Below are 7,261 nucleotides of genomic sequence, written 5' to 3'. Positions count from 1 at the left end.
GCCTCCGTGAGGGAGGATAACCCAGGGGAAGAATCTGACACTCTCTCGCCCCGGGGAAGGAAGAGGACTACCTCTGAAGACCCGGAAACCAAGGTTTCCAAACGGGAGAAGAAATCTCCACCAGAGGGTCCTGCCTCGGAGGGTGCTCTTGCCGCACAATGTCCCCGCGGGGATCAGCCCTCTAACAAGCTGTAAGTAATCAAAAAGTACTTAATAGTGAAGATATACTACCTTACTTCTAAGGAAAATAACCAAAGCATTTGTCTTGCAGTTCGGATCTTAGCCCTACTCAGTAGAGCTCGTCTTCAGGGGATCTTCTTTCGGAGATGATGGAGAGCAAAACGCCTCCCCCGGACTCCCCAGCTCAAGAAGCGGGAGACCTTGAAGTGTCATCGCGGAGGGTCTCTCCGGATCCGGCGAGGCCAGAAGATAATCCTATGGCCACCCGAAGTCCCCAGTATCCGGCTCTTGAAGAGAGCAACCAAAAGAGTCCGGCACCATCTGGTATGCGGTCGGACGTACTGAGGGATCTGCTAGAGCGAGCGACTATCTCAGAATAGCATCGTACGTTGATGGGTACGGTGATTGAAAGGATTTTGTCCGCCGAAAGCGGGTTGCATGAAGCCTTTATGAGTCTAGTGACGGGTTTTGAGGTACATGAAATGATGTACATTTTTGACAATACCGCACATTTTAAGGTGTGCCCTGTGTAGATAGTAGCCCCTGAGACTCTGGTTGTCGTTGAGAACGGCGGCAAATAGAGGATCGTAGTCCCAGGTAATAACCAGACCGTCTTTATGTGCAGGTGGTTGAAGCTCTGGTGGCTAGCCGGACTGATGGGTTTGCCGGACTAAAGCGGCAACTGGATGCGGCAGATGCCGACATTGTGCTTGTCAACAAGTGGCTTGACGAGGCACAGAGTGAGTGATGTTTCTGCTGATCGTCACATAATAAGAGCAGCATGATGCCAGTATCTTTAACATGTTGTGACTGCAGATGGAGCTGTCACCGTGGAGACCCTTCGGGCGGAGCTTGCCCAAGCCAAGGAGCAAGCAAGGAGTAGTAATGCGGCCGCTTTAAAGGCGGCCGAAGAGTTAAGAGCCGAAAAGGCCGCGCATTGCGAGAGCAAAGAGAAAATGGCCAAGATGGCTGTGAAGTTAAAAGACACTGCCGACCGTTGCCATCTTCTTGAAGAAGAAAACCGGGCGAAGGCGATGGACCTGGAAAAGGCCACGATGGCGACCAAAGACACCCGTTCTGCGATGAGAGCGAAGAAGGAGGAGCTACGTCAAGCCGGGGATATCGCGGCTGGGAAGCCCTTCATGCTGCGGAGGAAGTTTTGAGATCCTCAGTATGCCCCTCTGGACCGGCTGTGGAGTTCTGTAACACCCTCGATGCGACTATATCTCCCACGTGTCGAGGCACGACAAAGAGGCATAACCGCATTGAAGGCATATGTCGCAAGTTAGGCAATCTTCACAACATCCCATGTAATATGAATAATAAAGGGGAGAATACATAGTTGGCTTACACTCGCCACGTCAATCAAGTACATAAATAACATTACATCATCCAAACACTCATGGCCCGACTACGGCGCCAAAATAAAAGATAACCCAACATGCGACACCGGTCCCAATCACCCCCAACTGGGCACCACTACTGATCATCGAGAAAGGAAACATAGTAACGTTGAGAGTCTTCGTCGAAGTCCCACTTGAGCTCAAGTGCGTCTCCTGGAGCGGAATCATCAGGCCCTGCATCTGGTGTAATAGTAATCTGTGAGCCACAGGGACTCAGCAATCTCGCACCCTCGCGATCAAGACTATTTAAGCTTATAGGTAAGGCAAGGTAAGACTATGTGGAGTTGCAGCAAGCGACTAGCAAGTATGGTGGTTAACTTATTCGCAAAAGAGAGCGAGAAGAGGAGGCAAAGCGCGAGCGAGAAACTAAAGAGCAACCTGCGCAAACATTACTCCAACACCGTGTCCACTTCCCGGACTCTGCCGAGAAGAGGCCATCACGGTAACACACTCAGTTGATTCATTTTAATTAAGTTAAGGTTCAAGTTATCTATAACCGGACATTAACAAATTCCCATCTGCCCGTAACCGCGGGCACGGCTTTCGAAAGTTCAAATCCCCGCAGGGGAGTCCCAACTTAGCCCATGACAAGCTCTCATGGTCAACGAAGGAATAAACCTCCTCCCAAGATGTTCCGATCAGACTCGGTATCTCGGTAATTCAAGACACTTCGACAGGTTAAAACAAGACCAACAACACCGCCCGAATGTGCCAACAAATCCCGATAGGAGCTGCACATATCTCTTTCTCAGGGCACACTCAGATGAGCGCTCCATACAACTAAAACCAAATCTCGAGTTTCCCCAAGGGGGCGCTGCATAGGACTCTAGTTTGGACCAACACTCAGAGGAGCACTGGCCCGGGGGGGTTTAAATACGATGACCCTCGGGCTCCGGAAACCGAAGGGAAAAAGAGGCTAGGTGGCAAATGGTAATACCAATGTTGGGCATTGCTGGAAAAGCTTTAATCAAGGCGAAATATCAAGGGGTTCCCATTATAACCCAACCGCGTAAGGAACGCAAAATCCGGGAACATAACACCGATATGACGGAAACTAGGGCGGCAAGAGTGGAACAAAACACTAGGCGAGAGGCCGAGCCTTCCACCCTTTACCAAATATATAGATGCATTAAGATAACAAGATAATATAATGATATCCCAACAAGTAAATAAATGTTCCAACAAGGAACGGGCTCCAATCTTCACCTGCAACTAGCAACGCTATAAGAGGGGCCGAGCAAAGCGGTAACATAGCCAATCAACGGTTTGCTAGGACATGGTGGGTTAGAGGTTTGACATGACAATTTGGGAGGCTTGAAAGCAAGTGGTAGGTATCGTAGCAATGGCATAGCAAAAGAGCGAGCAAACTAGCATAGCAAAGATAGTAGTGATTTCGAGGGTATGATCATCTTGCCTGCATAGTTGTCAGAGTTGACTGGATCCTCAAAAGCAAACTCAACGGGCTCCTCGTTAGCGAACTCGTCTCCCGGCTCTACCCAAACAAGACAAACAAGCAACAAGGACACAATCAACCACGTGCAAGAACCAAACAAGACGAGATGATATGTTATGCGGGATGCAAAATACAAGATATGACAGGAAACGCATGAACCTGGCCTCAACTTGGAATTCCAAGTGTGCCACTGGAAATATGAGATGAAATCTCTTGAAAACGATATAAAGAACGCCGGAATCGGAGTTACGGTTTGGAAATGGCAAGCGATTCAAAAATGACACCGGTCTGCGATTTACAGCAAGTAGGCATCTAAATGCAATGAGATGAACATGCTACAGCACCCAAACAAGACAACAAAATACATGGCAGGGATGCATGCAAGATGCTTAACAAAAGTCTAGCACTGAGCTACGGCCAAATCATCCATTAACAGGTTCAAACAAGCATGGCAAAAAACGCATATGACAAACAGATCTCAGACTTAGTGAAATCAACACTTGTCTGGAATTTCAGATCAGGTAGCACTCTTCGGAGCCACAAAACTACATGCTACAGGACCTGAACATGGCAAAGTAAAGCATGGCCTGGAGCTACTCAAAGAGCTTAACAAAATTCCCTTAGTGACCTTGAGCCAAAAGGGATCAGAAAATACAATTGCAAGCATGTGAACATAGCAAAAACATAATCAGTTTTCAGACTTAGTGAAAACTGACACATGCAGAAATATAACTCAAGTAGGCATGTTTACGAGCTCGATGCACTCACTACGGTGCAAGTCATGGCAAGACAAGCATACACGCATCAAGAAGGCACAAAATAGAATCTAGACATGGCAAGAACAATAGCATAGCATGCATGGATCAACTACAACATCATCGGTAAAATTGCAAACAAGTTGACCATCTGCCGAGATTCACAAAGTAGCAAAAATAGAGCTTGATTGACTCAAGCTAGGGTGCTCCATAATTGCAAGAAAAGACATGGATGGATAGAGCACTACAATATTAACAAAACATCCTTACTGATTATCCTCAAAAGAGGCACAGATCACTAGGAAACAACATGAACATATGGCATCATGAGATAAATAGATCAAGGACTTAGTGGAATTACTAAGTCCCTGAAAACAGAATTAGCAAGTGCACCACTTTGCAAGCTTGCACTATTCACCACACACATCAAAAAAATACATGGGTTGCACCTCTGGAAAGATGACAACACCCTTAACAAAACATATGTAGAACTCATGGGCATAGCATGCACACATTAATCATGGCAAAAATGACAAAAACCTAAACGGAGTAGCAGATCTGACAATTATCTCAAGTAGCCCTCTTCTAACAGCATTTCGGGCATCAAGATGAGCTCAAATGAAAATGATGCAATGGAATGAAATGATGCACTCTCTGAGATGAACATTTTGATATTCTATATGCATGAATCGGAGCTACGGATGCAAAGTTATGGAGCTACGAACAGGGGCATATGGAGTGAAAATATCAGGGACTTCGTACATTTTCGACCTCTGATCTAGGGTCTGCACAGATTTCGAAGTTCGTCGTAGGGAGCACTGTAGTTGGCCGGAAATGGCGTGGTGGCGGCCGGATCTTGGTGAGGGGAGGAGGAGGCGGCCGGATCTCGCCGGATCCGGGCCGGGCGGCGGCGGCGGGCCGGCGCGGCGCGGTGCGGGCGAGCGGCGGCCGCCGGCGATGGCGCAGGGCGGCACGGGGCCACCGGAGATGGCGCGCGGTGGCGGGGCGGCCAGGGAGCGGCGCGGGCAGGCGGGAGGCGGCGCGGGCAGGCGGGAGAGGGAGCCGGGCGGTGGCGGCGGCTTCGGGTCGCGGGGGCCCTCCCTGGGCCTCCCGGGCCGCGCGGTGGGAGGCGGCGGCGAGGCCACGTGGCGGCCCCTCAGTGGCTGCGGGCGGCGGCGGCGCTTGTCCGGCGAGAAACGGACATGTCCGGCGCGCGAGGTGGATTTTTTAGGGTTTGGGGAGGGAGGAGACCCGGGATTTCGTGGAGGGATCTATTTATAGCCATAGAGGGAGCTAGGAGAGTCCAAATGAGGTGCGGTTTTCGGCCATGCGATCGTGATCGAACGCTCTAGATGATGGAGCAGAGTTAGGTGGGTTTTGGTCCAAATTGGAGGGGTGTTGGGCTGCAACACACACGAGGCCTTTTCGGTCCCTCAGTTAACCGTTGGAGTATCAAACGAAGTCCAAATGGTACGAAACTTGACAGGCGGTCTACCGGTAGTAAACCAAGGCCGCTTGGCAAGTCTCAGTCCAATCCGGAAATGTTTAATCCCCACACACGAAAGAAAGCTAGAAATGACCACCGGAGGAGAACGAAGCGCCGGAATGCAAAACGGACAACGGGGGAAAAGCTCGAATGCATGAGACGAACACATATGCAAATGCAATGCACATGATGACATGATATGAGATGCATGACAAAGACAACAACACACGGAGACAAAACCCGAACCCGAGGAAATAAATATAACTTAACGCCGGAAACGGCAAGAGTTGGAGTACAAATTGGGAAAGTTACATCCGGGGTGTTACAAGTTCGGCGGACACATATCTAGACTTGGCGGCGAGTGCTGTCGATGCGGCCGAATACTTCCGAGATCAAACAGATCGTGAAGTGGACAAGCTATTCTGGTCACAATTTAATGCTCCAGAGCGTACGCTTTCATTGACTAATCGGCTTGCCGAATGGGCCGAGCTGAATAGATTGTCCGGACTCGCCATGAGGTATGTTGCGGATCATATGTGGCCGGAAAGGCCAAAGCCGAACAACTATTTGAGTTTGGTGCAATAGTTCCTTGGTGTGGTATCGTGCATTAATGCGATGAAGAGGTCGGTGTGCATAGAAGGCTTGCGGATGGCCCTTGCCCGTGTCAAAACATACTGGGCGGAGATGGATGCTACCACTATCGCGGCGCAGGGTTCGGCCATAGGCCGACTGGCTGCCGAGCACTATTTTGAAGAAGTTCTTGAAGGCGCTCATTCGATAGAGGCCCAGTGCTTGAAGAATATTATGTTTGAGTGACATTAATTCCCATTGTAAAAACAATGTTTTATTAAGTTTATCAAGGCTGTATTTATACTTTTGCCCGAAAGTATTATGATGCCTCATGTGCGGCCGTCTATGTCTATATGTATATAACCTGAAAGATTGCAGTCGTCGGCTTCAGCCCCCACGCATATAATGCGGGGGTGTTCGCAGAAGACGCATGTTCACACTTGATCCAACGTCTTGGTCCATTAAGGAGGTGATAGCGCATCGAACTAGGCAACCGGACTATAATGCTTTAACACTTTCACATAGCCAGAGGAGTTTGATAGTGGGGCTACTATATAGCCCCTGGTGGCTCCGCACTCATCCAAATTCGGGGTGCGTACATGCCTGGCCGAGAAACGGCCCTTCGTTAAGGCGTAGGAATCCCGAAGATTCCTATAGGTCACCAAGTGGTTGACCAATCTCACGCTATATCACGACAGTCAGTTTTCGGCTTTCTCTACTGAGGTGCTTGTCCGGATGAACCAGGGCACAATCGCAGTAGTTCTCCTGGTGCCGCCTTAGCCAATAGAGCAGAACGTAAGGCAGCAAAACACAGGAGCCAGGCAAACCCAACATTTAACCAAAGACATGATTCGGAGCTGACACATATAAGGCCAAACTCGCGACGCCGAACACTCCCTAAGGTATTCGGTCTTTCTGGTGTAAACCGGGCCTAAACAGTGCCCTTTATAATAAGCCCCTGGTGTCCAGGTACGTGCAATATTCTGACGTGGCCACATGCCAATACGTCAGAATCCTTCTCAATTGTACTGAGAATCTGAGGGATGTGTATCAACAAGAGACAGTAAAAAAGGTTTACGCAGGGTCTTAATCTAAAAAGAATCCTTCGAACGGGTCCCTGCTGCACGTCTGCGATTGTGTCTCCGTTGTGCCGTATTCTAGACGGGTGTAGCACGATGGTCATCTAAAAAAGAGAGGAACTTAATTGAAAAGTTGCCGTGCAAAAGGTAAGTTATACTAAATAAACAATATATAGTTCAAAATGAATAAAGTTGAGCCTGATTGCCACTTGTGCGCGCGCGTTGAGCCCCTTGTATGGTAATAGGGGTATAGCCATCAAACCTGTATCATTTACATATAGTTGTACCGGACTCGTCCAACCGTGTCCGTGGTCTTAACGACCTGTCAGATGCTT

The sequence above is a fragment of the Triticum dicoccoides genome, chromosome 2A (assembly GCF_002162155.2).
Source record: "Triticum dicoccoides isolate Atlit2015 ecotype Zavitan chromosome 2A, WEW_v2.0, whole genome shotgun sequence".
Classification (NCBI taxonomy): Eukaryota; Viridiplantae; Streptophyta; class Magnoliopsida; order Poales; family Poaceae; genus Triticum; species Triticum dicoccoides.
Note: the sequence above shows the minus strand (reverse complement) of the source record.